Source organism: Apus apus, chromosome 2, assembly GCF_020740795.1.
Source record: "Apus apus isolate bApuApu2 chromosome 2, bApuApu2.pri.cur, whole genome shotgun sequence".
NCBI lineage: Eukaryota > Metazoa > Chordata > Aves > Apodiformes > Apodidae > Apus > Apus apus.
Genome location: NC_067283.1, coordinates 54,750,376 through 54,768,005, shown reverse-complemented (window position 1 = coordinate 54,768,005; position 17,630 = coordinate 54,750,376). Strand labels below are relative to the sequence as shown.

The 17,630-nt window shown below is 41.9% G+C and overlaps 1 protein-coding gene across 1 annotated transcript in view; it reads right to left on the bottom strand.

Annotated features, from left to right (window-relative positions):
* VOPP1 (VOPP1 WW domain binding protein) overlaps nt 1-17,630 on the bottom strand; it is a 65,049-nt gene that overhangs the window by 22,961 nt on the left and 24,458 nt on the right. The window lies entirely within an intron of this gene.

The window sequence follows — 17,630 nt, the reverse complement described above, 5'->3', positions numbered from 1 at the left end:
ACAGCTTGGAAATATCTCAAGGGTTCATTAAAGTACCGGGGAAAGGAAACTGCTTTCTGCAGCCCAGGGGGATTGTTCTCTTTTGCAGATTGCCAGAGTATCCTTGTTAAAGGATGGCGACAGGCATTTTCTCAGCATGTGTGTGCAGGCAACATGGGAAGCGCACATCGTTACAGGCACTGCCAGAGCACAGACGGCAGCTCAGAACAATAGCAGCACTTAAAAAAACCCACAAAAGCAAAACCAGATGTCAAGCTCAAACTCTATAGACAACGCATAAAATATTTGTGTGTACCCCAATTTCGCTGCTAGCATAAAATGCCATCTTCATTGCAGACACAGCTTCAGAAGCTTCACCACAAGCTGTGCTGTCCAATCTCACACAGCCAGGGTGTTCCGGGACATCCTCCACAGAGCAATAAGGAATATCTTGCTGGGGTTTTAACAATTCCCTCTGCTACTCACACCCCAACGCCAGAGAGTGCTCGGCACACTGGCAGTGCTTGCATCATCCTTCATGTTCACTTGGCAGCTCACCTTTAAATAATAGCTCATGTAAGTTTATTAGCCTCCCCAAATCCCTGAATACTAAATGAATCCAGTTAAGACAAAGTGGGTTTAGATCCCAGGCTCTCACACTGCATGCATAACAAAGATTGCAAGCTCCTTAATTAGCATCTGATGAGCTAAATCACAGACAGATCAATTACAGCCCATGAAGACAAACTGCTATGGATTAAATTGTTAAGACTGGTAGAGGAGATGGGGGAAGGAGAAGCAGCTTTTGATGCGTGCAGTCAGGCCTTTCCACTAATACAACAAGCTCACACCAGTCTTCAAGATGCGCAAGCTTTAGCTTCTGTTGACAGGAGTCACCGTTTACCTCAACAGCCTTAAAGCCTTTATCAATCTGGAGCATCTTAGTTCACATTTTCCCAGCAATATTTCTGAGGACATGGAGCCTGAGTACCCTTTATGAGTGTAAAGAACACATTTATATTCAGCACTTAATTCTGCTCACTCTGCTCTTGGTATTTTAATCTGCTTTACAAATTCTAAAATTAGTTGGGAAGATTCCTTCTTCCCACATGTCCCAAATGATAAAAATCTCTGTTTCTGCCTCTTAATAATTCTCTATTTCAAACAGCCAATATGCTTGCTGCTGTCACAAGAAAGGCTCCAGCACAGGCAAGTTTTGCAAGTAACAGTTCCCTCTAGTTTACAGGGATTAGACACCTGCACTAAAAATTCTTCAGTGCCCAGACTTTGCTTTTATATGGGCCCCTGAACAGTATGTACCAACCCTGATTCTGCCTCTTTTTAGTATCACAGTGCTACGTATACTGCAGGGCAGTTGTTCAGCTCTCCTACAAAGGAATCAGGCAAGCAAGCAGACCTCCAATGTGAGCAGCACAGCCGAATCTGAGACTCATGACATGTCAAACGGATTTACACATCCAGGGCAAACCGCTGCAGTCCCTGCCTGGTTAACACTCTTACTGATCTCCATGGCAACTCTGCACCAGTAAAGCCCAAAATAAGCAGGTGGCTACTAACCACTGTCTCCACTGCTGGTTAGCAGACCTCACAGGGATTCATTGCCAACAAAAGGACAAAAAAATACAATTGCCTCTAAGGATGTGAGCCTCTCTAGCACTCAGGTACCAGAGATTAACAGAGTAGTCAGGACATGGATTAATTTTTCCCACCCCACACACATCCTCTGAAGCAGGCTATAGTCATCTGTCTCTTCCCAAGATCCAGATTATTCTTCTGAGCTGTACTGGCCTCTTAGTTAAGCTTGTGGAGAGCCATACAAGCAATGAGAGAGGATGTACACTATCAGCATCAAGCTCTCATTCTCACAGAGCCTTTGGAGAATAATGTCCTTGTAGTTGACTATTAAATCCTTAAGAAACTGCAAAACAAAAGGAACTCAGACATCAGGGTTGGTGCCCACTCTGCTAGCTCCGCTACAAAGACAGGTAGGTGTATCTCAGAGTTCCTAACAAGCATTTGTTCATGTCTTTAAAAAGCCTTTTACCCATTCAAGAATAGCAAAAAACATGTGTTTATGGTTTTTAAACTAAACTTAAGTACCAGCTCTGCTGATGCTTTCAGTTTTTCTAGGAGAAGGACTCTGCATATTTTGCTTATAAAACCCCTTCTTCTATAACCTTAACAACCTGGCTAAGCTATAAAATATGGATACAAGAGTATGTTCATTTTTTAAATAAATGAGGCAGGTCTAATTAGGTGTGTATGTGTAATATTCAGAGAATTAATGGTATGTGAATTAGTATAATGCTTAAATACATTTCTTAAGACTGCATATTTGGAAAGAGATAAAACAGGATTTGGGGTTTTGTTTGCTGTTTTGTAAGTAAATCAGCATCTGTCTTGTAGCCTGTCTTTGACAGAATGCAGTGTGAGCTGTAAGATGTCCTTTTCTGTGGCCTCTAATTTCATTCAGATTTCCTTAAAGCAAGGAAACACGCTTCCCACCACAGATTGCAATTGCAAATGTTACTGCTGCTAGTAAGAACAATGAGACTGAGAAGTTAGTAAAACACTAGCCCAAGACTGGTTCTGATCACACCATGAAATACAGAATGCGAGTACATACATATGCACATGGTGTGGGAGAACACAGAGCAGGCAGCCTGCTCACTGAATGTCAGATGCTACTCTGCAGATCACTAGCTATGCTTTGCAGGATTTGCAGAAATACTACCTCTAGCAGGAATATCCTTCAAATTGCACATCATCACCTTTCAGTCCACAGGACAACAAAAAGAAACCAGATCTGATAAATGAACTACACTTCGCAATCATGGGAGCAGTGGATTCACACCTAATGCTTTTACTGGAGTTTTGAAAAATAATAACTAAAAAGTAGTAACAACTACAGCTCCATCTGCAGATAGTAAATACTTTCCAGTATGAGCACAGTCCTTTTTTGTTACAGGTACCAATGCAAAAAACAGCCTGCTGTGGACAGGCGTGTTTGTGGAGGGCAGGGGGAGGGCAACTGCTACCTGTATGCTGAAGTGGCATTCCAAGTGAGTTTGTGACATCTGGTCAAAGCCATATTCTGTAGAAGGCACAGGTCTGCTATTGATCACAAAGTCAATGAATCCCTATTAGTTATCAGCAACAAGGGTGTGGCTCTTTCTTTTTAACCAGACAAAAAGCTAGATGCTACATGTAATTTCCATCATATACTACAATTATAGGAAACCAAGTAAGTAGATTCAGAAGGAAAAAAATAGGTATTTAACAGAGTAACCTGACATACTGATATGATTAAAATGACTTCTAGTATTCTGGGATGACTCACTTAGTGGCTGTTTCCTCTCATTCAGCTGGGTATATGCTAGAAATTAGGAGAGTGCAAGTTGATCCAAGTGATTCTTGAGGCTACAGTCTCTGGGCTGTTCTAGAACTAATTCATCAATGACTAGGAAGAAAGAATGAAAAGTATCTAAGACATGGAACAAGGCCTTCTCATTTCTGATCATCACACAATCCTATCCAATATACACCCAGAACTCTGTCTTCCACACACAGTTAGATCAAACTAGCAATTGAAGAAATGGGAAGGACAACACCTTTCCAACCAAGTGGCTCCACGGCATCTAAGAAAGAATAGGCTGTGTCTGCTGCCTCTGTTACAGAAGGCCTCTTGAAAAACTCACTCACACAAATCTCTTCCAGTTTAATTGGTCACTGCACCTGGCATGTACTTGATGAAGCCCAGTCAAAAGGATGGGACAATCTACAGTGCAACTCTAGGCTAAATAGTCAGTTCCAGAAGGCACATTATTGGCTAGGAACCACAATGTTTTATAGGATCTGACCTTTAAAACTATTAATTTTCAGAACACCATCCATTTCAATGCCTAGACAAGACCTGAAAGCATTATGAGATACAAGCTGCTCATTAGATATGGTGCACTGAAATCAGAAGGACTTCCACATGCTGCACGCTTTAAAGACTGGATTTGCAGAGACAAGGATATGAGCATAATGCTCTTCCATAACCAAGAAAAGAGGCAAAATATCATCCGTTAGCATTAAAAGACAACATAGACTGAAACTGAAAAGTGCAGCCTAAGGGTGAAAACAATTTACTACAGAAAATACGTTTTGCTTTAGCCTTGCCTAAATCCATCAAAATTCATCCCTACTTCTTCCCAGGTGATTCTAACAGCTGAGGGTAAAAGTAGCCTATCTCCAAACTACTCTAAGAAACTGAGCTCACAAGCCAGGCTACCAGTGACTTCAAAAAATACTCATCACAAAATACAGTAGCAAATCTTACTAAAAAGCAGGGCTATGTTACAGTATTTTTATTTACTACAGTAATGAGGAAACAGCAGGAAATTTGTATAATAGGATGCTGATCTTTTACCAAGCTTTTCCTCCCAAGTAACAGTAAGTAGAACAAATACTACTCCAGATACACAGTTGTTTCATCAAGAGCAAGATTACAAAGTCATATAATTTACAGCATAAAAAACGAATTTCATACATCTCAGAAGGAGTTGTTCATGGTTCTCTAGGAAAAAATGGGGCTATTTCTCATACAGGATTCTTAAAAGAAGCAACTTTTCCACCTTTAATTAATCAGTCTACATTTTCAACAGTAAAAAAATCAGCACAAGCATCTAATTCTTATCAGTTCTTACGGTGCTCGCATTCCACCACTTGTACTAATCATCATGTTTTTATTTAGAATAAATGTGGGTTTATTTAGAATAAATGTAAGCCTCCCATCAGATAGGAGGTTCTCACACAGCATTACTTCAGATCTATTAACCTTTCCTGCAAAATAAATACAAATCTCCCTCGCATGCAATTTCATTTCAGGAGCCAGACTCATTTTATTTTTTTTTTCCTCTCCACACAGTAAATTGCAAATGCACTTCAGTCCTAGAATGATACAATCTCAATCGAATATAATCCTTTCATCAGTCTCCTGAGGGGGGGGGGCATGAAGGGAGGGGAAAGGAAGACAAAAAGAAAAAACCTTCGTTTTCCAGAGCCCACAGCAAGCACGGCATGGGGTTGGCCTCCTTCTTGCCCACCTCCTTCCCTCCCACTCGGAGCACCCTCAGCACCGCGGACAGCGCCCTCCCGCAACAGTTGCCCAAACATCAACGCCGGGGGTTTTAAACCTCCTGGCGGAACCAACCTCACACTGAAAGTCCTGCTAGTAGATCTGCATGAAAGCATGAGGCATGTCATATATTTAAAGTGTTTTCCTCCGAGAAAGGTAAAAAAAGATGCCACATTGCATCAGAGCCTCTTCAGCTTCAAGGGGGTAGCTGTCAGGTTTTTTTATTCCAACTGGAAGGAAACGTGTACCCTCTTAACTCCCTTAGAAGCAGCTGATCTATTCCAAAATCGAATTTAGCTTCTGCAATTATTTGTTTCCTTTTATATGTGCATGAGAAATAACAGCAAGGTTTGCATTCTTTAACTACAGAGTAAGTGATAAGCTACTTTATAAAACAATCCATAAAGTAGGGTGCATGGGGGGAAGGGATCATTTGTCAGGAATCAAAAGAAAGACCAAGAGTGAGGATACTCACTATTTCCACTCTCAGACTCTTAAAAAACAAACCAAAACAATTACTAGTTTTTACAGAAAATAGGATTTGATGATAGAATTATTTTATTTTTAAGCCTCTAATGACCAGTATCACCATTAAGACGTAGATAGGGAAGTTGCTTTCCTTTGACTAGGAACTGGAAGCTTGGTACATCTCCAGCACTAGCCCTAGGTAGGCACTCACTCCTCACAGAGCTGATACCACCTAGAGTACTATTAAGAGCAAAGTCTAGATTTGGGTTTCCCTTATTTTTATCTAAAAACCTTGCCCACATTTACTCCCTTCAGTTCATGCTGAACCAGCAACTTTGCCAGTTTCCTATGTACATTTCATTCTTCCACTTTACTGCCTTAGGAATTAAAAGAGCCTTTAAATTACCTAGTACTTAAATCCTCAGGGGCCATCTTTCAATTCCCATAATAATAAAACCAAAGCAAAGAAAGAGTAAGCAAATAAAGACGGATTCAGAACTCAATTTTCTCAGCCATTTGCAGCACAGACAAGAGCGAGGCAGTAACAGCATCATGCTACAGATGCCAGTTAGTTAAGCTACGACAGCCCATCAAAGACTGCAGGAGAACAGATATCTTTGATTGTCACCACGACTCAGGACAGTTGCTTTGGGAGTTCCTGGGCTTTGTTCTGTTGATGTTACGCATCCCTCATGCTCTCATTTGTTCTGTACAGAGAGAGTGAGAGAGCTGACAGGACTGAGTGCAGCTGCATAATCACAGCAGCTCTCCCTCCCCTCCCTACTACCTTATTTTTCATTCTTGACATTTAATCGAGTGATGCACACCTTCCTCAGAATCTCTTATGAGGAGTCATTAGAAACCAAAATATTTGTTTATTCAACTAAGACTTTTCCCTTTTCAATTTGCTGGGATATTTATTCCAGACTTGCAGATACTGGATCAAAATTCTTTGTGCTTTGAAGTCCTGAAAATATCTGTAACACCAAAAGCAGCAACTCCTCAGTCTCAAGAAACAAGATGCAGAGTCCATGACCAAACCCCAGTGCAGGCGAAAAAAGAAATCTACCATCAGGAAAGTGCTGTTCCTCTGTAAGGATGTTAGGCCAAGGCAAGTTATCACCTTCAAGAGCTTATTCTAGAAACCCATCATGTATACCCATCATGTCAAATGTTACACTGTTTTTAGGAATATCTGCTCAAATCAGATTACACACATGTGTGTATTAAATAAGTTATAATTTGAATACAGTGGAGATTAAAGAGGTTCCCTTGGAAACAGTCTAATATTTGAAAAGCAGTTTCTAAAAAATATCCCAGCAAGTCAGAATCATAGAATGGTTTGGGTTGGAAGGGACCTTAAAGATCATCTAGTTCCAACCCCCCTGCATGGGCAGGGACATCTCCCACTAGACCAGGTTGCTCAAGGCCCCATCCAACCTGGCCTTGAACACTTCCAGGAAGGGGGCATCCACAGCTTCCCTGGGCAACCTGTTCCAGAGTCTCCCCACCCTCACACTAAAGAATTTCTTCCTAATGTCTAACCTGAATCTACTCTCTTCCCCAGTTTAAAACCATTACCCCTTGTCCTATCACTACATGCCCTTATAAGAAGTCCCTCCCAAGCTTTCTTATCAGTCCCCGTCAGACGCCAGAAAGCTGCTATAAGGTCTCCCAGGAGCCTTCTCTTTTCCAGGTTCAACAGCCCCAGCTCTCTCAGCCTGTCTTTGTAGGAGAGGTGCTCCAGCCCTCTGGTCATCTTTATGGTCCTCCTCTGGACTGGCTCCAACAGCTCCATGTCCTTCACCCCCCCAAATCCTTTTCCTCAGGGCTATTCTCCATCCAGTCTCCATCCAGCCTGTAGTTATGCTTGGGGTTGCCCTGACTCAGGTGCAGGACCTTGCACTTGGCCTTATTGAACTTCTTCATGAAGTTGACATGGGGCCATCTAATCCAGATACTTCTTCAAGAAGTGTCTACTTCAACACCCTGCTGGAGGAAGATTTGTTCTTGGTGAACTCCCACCTGCTTAACAGTGAATTATCAGCTGCTTACCTACAGATACTTCCATTAACAGCCATCATTAACAGCCTAGAGAAGTGGAGGCTCCATGGTGACCTTATAGCAACTTTCCAATATCTGAAGGGGGCCTACAAGAAAGCTGAGGTAGGCTTTTTTACACATGTATAGTAAGAGGACAAGGGGCAATGGTTTGAAGCTTAAAGAGGGGAGATTCAGGTCGGACATTAGGAAAAAGTTCTTTTCTGTGCAGGCTGTGAGACGCTGGAAAGGTTGCCCAGAGAGGCTGTGGATGTCCCCTCCCTGGAGGTCTTCAAGGCCAGGTTGGATGGGGTCTCGAGCAACTTGATCTAGTGGGAGGTGCCCCTGCCCATGCAAGGGGATTGGAACTAGATGATCTTTAAGGTTCCTTCCAACCCAAACTATTCTATGATTACTGTCATTCACATCCTCACGAGGCACCTCAGTCTCTAAAGGGAAAAGCACAGACACATAATTTATGGTTCAGGCCCAATCTGGTTTAACAACCAAACTTGGGACTGGAGAAAAAGCTCTAGAGGAAACTTCAGTTAATTTGGTTCAGTTACATTAGACTAACTACCTTAGACACCAGAACTTGCATAGCAACACAGCAAAGGTGAACATGGTCTGGTCTGCAAGGGTAGCTCACTGAATAGGGCTGCGTTAGGGGGAATATCAGAATGACTAAATGCAATTACCTCCACGCTGCAGTCCAGAAAACGGTTTGCTTTGGGACTCAGTTCCTGGAACACTGCAAGGAGTTCATGGGTTTGGGTTCATCCAGGCCAGTAATTGGGTTTTTCTACTCTTGCATACAGTCTTTATGAAGTTCCTACTGATTGGCAGCAAACATTTATCTTTCTCAGGCCAAAAAATTCTCCACAAACAAAGAAACAGCGAGAGTCTCACAGAGTGTTATTTCTATTTGTTTAACAAGTCAATTCAAGCTTTCCAGGAGATGTTCTATTGTGGCTTTTGGGCAGACACTCACCAGGTAGCCTGGAACATCAAGGCCTTTTAAATTAAACAAAGAATCTAAACTCACTCCTACTCATCTAATACACTGCTATAGTGATAGAATATGATTATTACTTTTCAGTAAGACAAATCCAACAGCTGTACCTCACAACTACTTATTTGAGCAGAAAGAAATACTAAGCATTTTTTCCTTGGAGTATTTCCTATGAAAGGGCTCAAACAGCAACTGGACTCTTTCTAGCAAGTAACAATGCCTACTAATGACACAGCATTTTTGCAAATGAAGTAACTTCCTACGTAAGATCATAACATTTGCTTTTCTTCTGTTAGGAGCCTGAATGTACCTAAACAATAATCTCCAATGTCCCAGTTTGTCAAATTTCAACATAATCCATTAAGAGTGTTGACAAATGTCATCATTTAAATCAAAAGCATGTAAGCATTTGGCCCTTTTCTAAAAGGGTCGCTGGCTTGAGTGATCACCTGAGTTTTTTCCAGTTCAGCTTCCCAGAAAGAGGGGGAGGCTTAAACAACAACAATGTTCTACTGCGGGTTCCAAAGATGACTGTCTTGATAGACATACTGGATACACATAATCAAACAAATTCAAATAATCTCTCAGTGTAGGAGCCATGTCTTGGCTCATACTGCTTTTCATCCCTTAAATCACCCACAACTTGATGAAGGACATACTGGATGTGGGTAGCCTTTTACACACCCCCTCTGTTGTTGAATCAGTGCATGCTCCTTGCTCAAACACCTGCCCATAAATGTGGATTTTCCTGGGAATGCATCAAGCTTTTAGCTTCCTCTAATAATAGCTGAAATGCAAGTTTCCTAGCCATCACTGCTGGACCTCTAGTTAACACCTTCGTGGCATGTGGTTCATCTTATATTATGTTCTTTATTCCTGCTTGCACATGATAGAATATATTCACATGTGGGGAAGTTACTTGACAAGACACAAAGAAAAGTCAGGATGCTGCAATTATCTCCACTCTTCCCTTTGACACAGACATCACAGATCTCTTTACTAAGGTTATCTCCTCACAAAGAGTATCTGAAGTTACCTCAGGGACATTGTGCAACTGAGAACTGCAAGAGAGAGATGAGGTATAAATGAAACATTTGCACTCCATTAGCATGTGGTCTACACTCCAAAAAGCCCAAGATCCCTGCCTAGAGGTATTGCTAGGGCTGGATAATAGTATGAGATATGGCCATATATGTTTAATTTATAAACCTAACAGCTACAAAATTATCCAACTAGACTGAAAGTGCTGAGGATTTTCATAGTGCCTGCCCACATTAACAGATGGAAATAGCACCAACAGCTCAGAAACAATCACAGATGCACTTGCATATTTGGTCAGCATTGACAATGTTGTGTAAATTGAGCAAGTCCAATCCCCATGCAAGCAGTGGGTAACTCCAGAGGTATCAAGCACATTGCTTCTGCTTCCATGGGACAGGATGGGCTTGCTGTCCCTCTCCTCACAGGCCTGCCAGCTGCTCTTCCCCACGCTACAGGGTTCATCCCAGAGGGAAACAGCACCACAGAACAAAGGCAATAAAGCAGCATCATGGTTCCTACATTTTTCCAGGGAGGTTCTGCTCCAGGCAAAGGACCATTTAGACAGTAACCACAAATGTCAACTCAGGGACAGGGAAAAAGAAGTGGAATAGAAGTAGCAGGCCAGAGAAGAAAACACATAATTATGTTTCAAAGACAACCGGCAAGATGAGAAGTGGAATAAAACTTGGTGCTAATTCCTTTTTTCACCAGGGTTTATGCCAAGTGGAGTCAACAGGTGAGAAGCGAGGCATCAAACCAGAATCATGCTGCAGTCATTGTCCTTGACTCTGCAGGTGTACTTCTCAGGATGTGTATTATCCAGAAGGATGTCTTCCTCAGTCAAGTTACTTCCCCTCCTCTCTTCTGCTCCTCAGCAACAAAACCATCAAGCAGCAGAGTAGGAAAACTGGAGTAAACAGCATGGACTTTGAGCCACAGACAAGGCTCCTTCCAAGCACTTTTCCAAAAAGGCTTCACAGGTCAGAAACCAACAGGGTGTCAGCCAAAGAAATCACAGAGGCAGACTCTGAATGACAGGCCACCATACACAGCATCTCACAAGTGGTATTGGTGAGGGGAAAACTCCACTGGCTTTGTCATTTTTATACTGCAGACAGATGGCTGGTGCACCACCTCAATGTAAGGCAGGCACTCCCATTTTTCACCTACAATTTCATTTCAAACCAGGAGCTCTTTCTGACACAGAAGCATGACACAGCATGAACTAGCTACAGCTCCTCATGCCAACCCGGGGCAGAAATCTTTTTATTATCTTCCCACAGCTCAAGGCAGAAAAATCTGCCTTGTTCTGTGGTGTGCTTAGCCTCTAATTTGGGAGAGGCTAAGCCTGGCACCTCACCATTGAGAGGTTGCTTCCCCTTGGCTCATGCTTACCATTACGTTGTTCTTTTTCAATTAAAAGATGAAAACTTCTAATAGTTTAAATGCAGCAGTGCCAACTCATGTCAATAAAACTATGTTTCTCTATAGCAGAAGCAATCTTTACCCCAGTTTACAGACTCCAAAATCAGAAAACAGACACACAATAAAGCCTCAATCCTTCAAATAGGTGAATAGGACTCCATATACGAAGAGGACCCTGTGTTCACAGGTAGTGATGTTAAGTACATGCACAAGGGCTAGAGGGAGGAGGTTTTGCTTTGCCCTTGAAGTTTAAGGTTACTGAGTATGAACAGCAAAGCACCTCCCTTATTTGCTTCCACTCAAATCCAGAAATCTACCAAAACATTTTCAATGTTTTAAAAGGAATGGCAATGAATTCCCACAGTGGTATGCAATTTTCTATGATGTCCAGCCTAAGGAATGGATGTCTTGACATGAGTTAATCACATAAAAAGACAAAAGAATTTAATCACCTCCCTCTTCAGTTAAAGGCAAAAAAGGGCCCATTCTCCCCCAGCATCACCTCCTCATCTCCCCTCTGCAACCACAGAGCTGCCTCGTACTGCAGGGGAAGGAGCATAGCAGAAGCCTGGACCCTTCTGGTACCAGAGCAAGATGCCAATTCATGGGCCCACACTGACCTTTCATTTGAAAGTGTGGGCCTTGTCATGCCTGACACATGATTGTGCAATTTCTGGGAAGAAATCTGAGTCACTGGACTATTAAAGGATACTTAAGAAACCCGGTTTTAAAACCATTCTCTTAAGCTTCTTAGCTTGATTTTAGGGCCTCAGTCAAAGGCCATTGAACAGAGTGGCTGCCATGGATTCAGGCTTATGTGTGGCTAGGAGCACAAAACATAAATAAAAAAGAAAATTGCTTTGTTACCATCAGTATTTGCAAAAGGCTAAGACAGATGCTATGGGCAGTAAGGCTTTTAAAGGAGAGAGGAGACCAAGGAGGTGCCAGCTACCTCACCATGCGCCAAGGTGCCACTAAAACCCCCAGAAATTTATACCAGTAACCAGACTAAGGGGCCCACGTAATACTGAATAAACTGCTAGGCTGCCCTTGGTACTGTTTTATGGATGCTTTTGTTCAGCAGGGCCTTTTTTAATTAAAAGCAAAAAGTCAGCCTCTTGGGGGATCTATTTTCCTTTCCTCTTTTTGACTTCAGCACAAACACAGTAGAAAAAATATAGCCACAGTACAAATAAAAATAACTGAAGAACTTGCAGCTGTTGTTAATTTCCCAAGTATTCAACGTTGCCCATTTAATGATGGAACAATATGCTCCAGTTTCAGTCCTGGCACAAGGCTCTCCAAGCAGGAGGCAGATATTTTCACTCATGTGAATGCCAAAGGCAAGTCACTGACCACAGCAAGCAGAGAAAAGGTAGGAGGACAACACAATGTAGACACTAGATGTCCACACCAAACATTTTCTCCTGCTTTTTTCTTTCTCATTTAAAATTATTAGTTGACTCACCAGCTGACTAGATCAGGCTCACAGACTTACTAACTTGAACAGCAGGAAAAAAATGTGCTCAATAAAAATTCATGAAGTGGAAAACATTTTTACAGCTGAAGAGCTGTTTTTTTTCTTTCTAAGTATTGAATGATTCTGGTGTGAAATGCATTACACAGGGAATTTTTATTTGCTTATGTCCCTAAATAAAGAATTTAACCAACTTGTTCATAATCCGGATGAGTGGGTTTCCCTAGTCTAATACAGAACTAAGTAATAAAGTACTTGGTATTTGTAGGGAACAGAAATGAAACAAAACATGCTTCAAGCTTGGCAAGGAGAATAAAAAAACTAAAACCACATCTAAATACTAAAAACACTTTTGAAGCACTGAAGTCAGACGCAGCAGAAATACTTACTTAGTTACATCTCTGGCAGCTATCTCTTCAGTTAAGTATCTCCTCATGCTTACCCACTTACAAACTACACTGAACAGAGTTAGTAGAGAGACAATGCTTATAAACTCACAAACAACACCCATGAGCAGGGATGAAGTACTAAGGAAAAAATTAAGACTTAGGTTCAAGAGCAAAATTCAAAGGCTCAGAAGTGACAGGGAAATTGGAAAACTGCTGATTGTAATTGGAAATACAGGTCTTCTATCTCTGTTGGGCTTGATTTACCTAGCTCATATGCACAGGCACAGTTAGACATAAAGCCAGAGTATTCAGCAGGTAATATTTAATGAAAAAGATTCTTTTTTCCTCTTGTTAAGAGCCCACTGTCAGAACAAAACTTAAACAAAGCTGTTACCTAAAGTAACAGTTTTAAAGAAGGGGGAAAACAAAAATTTTTTAAAAGTCAAAGCTTACAACATTGCCAAGACCTCTCTACTATGCTCAAGTAGTTTTAATCTACCCCTGAGATAAAAACAAGAAAGTCCCAGAAGCCCAGCCTTTGGCAGGATTTCCCAGCTGCTGGCTAAGGCAAGCTGTGCTGCTCTTCCTTGTGAAAGCAAAGGCTCAATCCAACACTCTACAGATCAGAGACTCTGGTTCAGATCTCTCTATAACATCACATGAACTGCCTGGAGAGCATGATTGAGGTGGGAAGAAGATGAGTTGGTTGGGCTGAAAACCAGACGTTAAGCACAGTTTCACACATGGCTGCCCCTTGCTGTCCTCAGGTAAAAAATGAGACACCTTTAAACCAAAGGTGACTGATGGTGCAGGCGGGGTAAAGCACATCGCTGCTGAGCACTAAGGGTGGGCAGAGCAGGAAGGCAGTGCCAACAGCAACAGCAGTACTGTGCTGCTGCCCTCCGTCCCGGGGTGGAGAAGAGGGCAGCCAGATGATCTGGGGGAACCCTCTGCAAAGGGACAAAGCAATGGTGAGAGCCACAGGGAGCCTGCTGGAGACAGCTAGGTTGTCAGCTGTTCCTCAGGCTTTTGGGCTCCCCCTGACTTAATCCTGTTTGTAGAAGCTATCAAGGGTCCTTCCTGCTCCCTTTCTCCTGCTGTTTAAGAGAGCAAAGCCATATATATCCCTTTGGCATCTACAGGGACAGCAGTAATACAGCAGAACGTTATTCATGTTAGATTAGGTATTCTGGCTGTCCACAGCTTGTTCCCTCCATGCACCTCTGCTCTCGTGACAAAAGATGCTTGTGAATATGAGATCACATCATGAGCCAACAAATGTATCCAGGCATACAGAAACCTGTCCAGGCAGGTGAAGACTCACAGGCTATAGTCCATAACCCTGAAAGTCACGGCCTTCATGGTTTGAAGCAGATGTGGCTGCTACCCAGCACTCTAAGAGAGAGTCCATGCAGGGAATATTTTTCTGAGAAGATACCAGCTTGCTGAAAAATTTCATTCTCTCTCCAAAGAAACTAGAGAAGTTATTTTATTCAGCTTTTAAATTTAGTATTAGAGATACCAATAACCTAAGCAACCATCTATGCCACAAAGCTATTGTAGAAATAGGTAAAACGAGACAAATAAGGAAAACAGAGGAAACATCTTCACAGAGAATTGCACACCTGGCATCACAGCAACATTCCTAACATGCTGCAACATGAAGGTGATGTGTCAAGGGGTGAAATAAGACCCTGGTCATCACTGAGCTTCAGCAACCTACTTAATACAGAAGTTTCAGAAGAACATAGCTGATATTACATCAATATGAACACATCCTACACGTGCACAAGCAGACAGTATCTGCATCTGTCTGGTCTAGCTCATGTGCCATCAGTGGTACTCATAGGGCAGTTTGGAAATCTTTACGCTAGAGGATGTTCTTTACACTTACAACCCAGTTCATCCAGAAGTTTTCAGTAATCTTTTAAGGCTTGCAACTATACCATCAGGTAATAAAAGTGAAGGACTGCTTTTTCATTTCCCCAATAGCAGGAGGAGACGTGGGTGGAGAGGAAGAAAAGAAAAAATCCACATCACAAAGCTGTTTTACCATAGCCCCATGTTCACACAGTATTTTGCAAGGGGAAAAAAAACAAAACAAAATGAAACAAAAAACCCAAACAACAAACCAAGGGCAAAAAGCAAACAAACCAAAATCCTCCATCCAGAATGACTGCATCTGTGAGATAACTCAATTACTTCTTCCAGGCACATCCACATGGACCACTCTTGGAACAGTACAATGTTCATTTAAGTAAAAAGCAAGGGAAACATCATCATAAGAAATTCTTCACTTCAAAATTTGTAGGGCTTTGCAGCAGCACACTGTTGGAATTCTTTACATGACATGGTTTTGTGTTCACTTTTTTATAACTCTGTTTAAAGAGATTGAAATCTCAAAATTTTGTCTGCAACCATCAAGCTACAAAGTTCCCTGATCATTTCTGAAAGTAATCGTAAGTCCTTGAACTCTACCTGCTGATCTTGGCAGGGGAGGGAGATCATCAACATGAGATTGACAACTAAACAGCAAAGATCACCAAAAATAACAACTCCACAAAGCACCAAGAGTCTAAGACTGACCGCTTGGAAATTCTTGTCCTACTTCAGAACTGCTGTAACAAAATTGCAAATTTAAAAGTACTAAAGGCATTCTTAACAGGTTAGAAAAACTCCCTTAAACCAGAAGAGACATCAGGAGACTGGAAACAACAGGACAAGCATTCTACACAGGTCAGTAAGAAGAAGCAAGGAGAGAAGCACAAGGGAACAGGACACCAGATCATGAACAGTTATGCTGTTGCCAGTGACACTGCTGAACACAACTGAATCACAGAATAATAGAAATTAAAAAATATTATACATGCTACCACATCCATCTAGATGATTGGCAAATGATCTGTACAAACAGTGAAATGAATATTAACAGAGAAACAAGATCTGGAAAAGAGGGAAAGATTATGATGCTGTCCTGTTCACCCTGTTCTGCAAAAGCAAAGAAATTGAAGAGTCCATACAAACTTATGAAACGCTCTTCCAGGCTAGAGGGGCACAGAAAGAAGTCTCAGTTCCTTTATTTGTACCTAATGCACAACTACTAGAACACAACACAAGATAGAGGGATATTAATTCTTTCCCCAGGCTCTGATTTGGGATAATTTCATCCTCTCACTTGCCCTGAGGTCATCTACATCTCTTTTCTAGTCTGTCTTGTTCTAGCTTATACTGCAGTTTTTAATTGCTCCAGCTGACCAGATGTTTTTGGAAATGCACATACTCAGTTAATGTCTTAGGACAGCTTGAAATGCTGAAATATTTTCCTGGAAAAGAGCAATCATTACATCTTTAGATTCAGCACATGAAATTCAAAAGGTGGGTTTTTTTCAGCTTGAAAGAAGGAAAACAAAGGAAGATACAGGGAAGAGGGGACCAGACCTCTCAGAACCATGTATTGTCTCTGCAAAAGAGGGCTTAGGCAAAGCCTAACCACAAACCATTAAAAAAAAAAGCATGGCAGAACAGCTGAGATCTTCTGACCTGCCCAGCTGGGAGTTTCACCATTCTTGAGAAAGTACCAGGGTGCAACAACTCTGACAAGTATTACATCTGAAAGCAGACCACTGGCTGTCCATGTAGGTACCAAAACTTGAGCATTGCTTTGTTTCTTAAACACAGCAAAACACTAGAGGCTAATACATAAGTGATTGGTACTTGTTTATATTTGATGAGGGTTAGTATGCAGTTTTATAATTTCTGAATACTTTGAAATACACAATATATTGATTGTATAGGCACCCTTCAAGGCACGCTTAAAAAAACCTCAGGTAAACAGAGGGGGTCCCAGGATAATTGTTGCTCAGGACGGAAGACTCCACATGCTGGGCCCCATGAGATGAACATGCTTCCTCTCCCACTCCTCCCCAAAGTAGTGAGGTAACCAGGGGCCTTGTGGCAGGCACATCTTGGGGTTCCTTTGGGCTTTATGGGGAGACTCCTGCTTTTTAAAGCAAACAGACTGTGCTTGGCACATGCAGTATAGTACTGGATCTAGATGATCTTTAAGGTCCCTTCCAACCCAAACCATTCTATGATTCTATGATTGCAGGGGGAAAGCATAGGAGGCAGCCAGATGAGCCAGTCTCATGCATAAAACGCAAAACCTTGAATGCACCTCCATGCACACAAATTAACTGGAATAGCTCATCGGGTGCCTGGGCAGTAGCCAGCATTGCTGGAAACACTGCAAAGGATATTTACAGAAGATAAAGAAAAAGCCAGAATGCAAAACAAATGATGAGAAAGTGCCGACTTCTCAACCTCAAACGAAGAGTTCAGGGCAGCCAGCATGCATAAGAGTGAGTCTCTGGATTCAATAACACATGGTTGGCTTCTTTTTGGAGAATATTCTTGGATTTGTCACTGCTGTTTGTCAAGAACCAGTAATGTTGTTTTGCTAATTCCTCATGCAGGAGTACTGGAGCCAGCAGCTTGCTCACTGGTTGCTTTTATCGGGCTATTAAAATGAAATGAAGCTGGTGCTAAAGCTTTTATAATCATTTAGGTTCTTTCATTATGAGTTGAGGGCAGAAAAGCAAGCAACAGCATGTTATACAATTGCACAGGCATAGCACATCTGTCCCTAGGTCTAAGGAG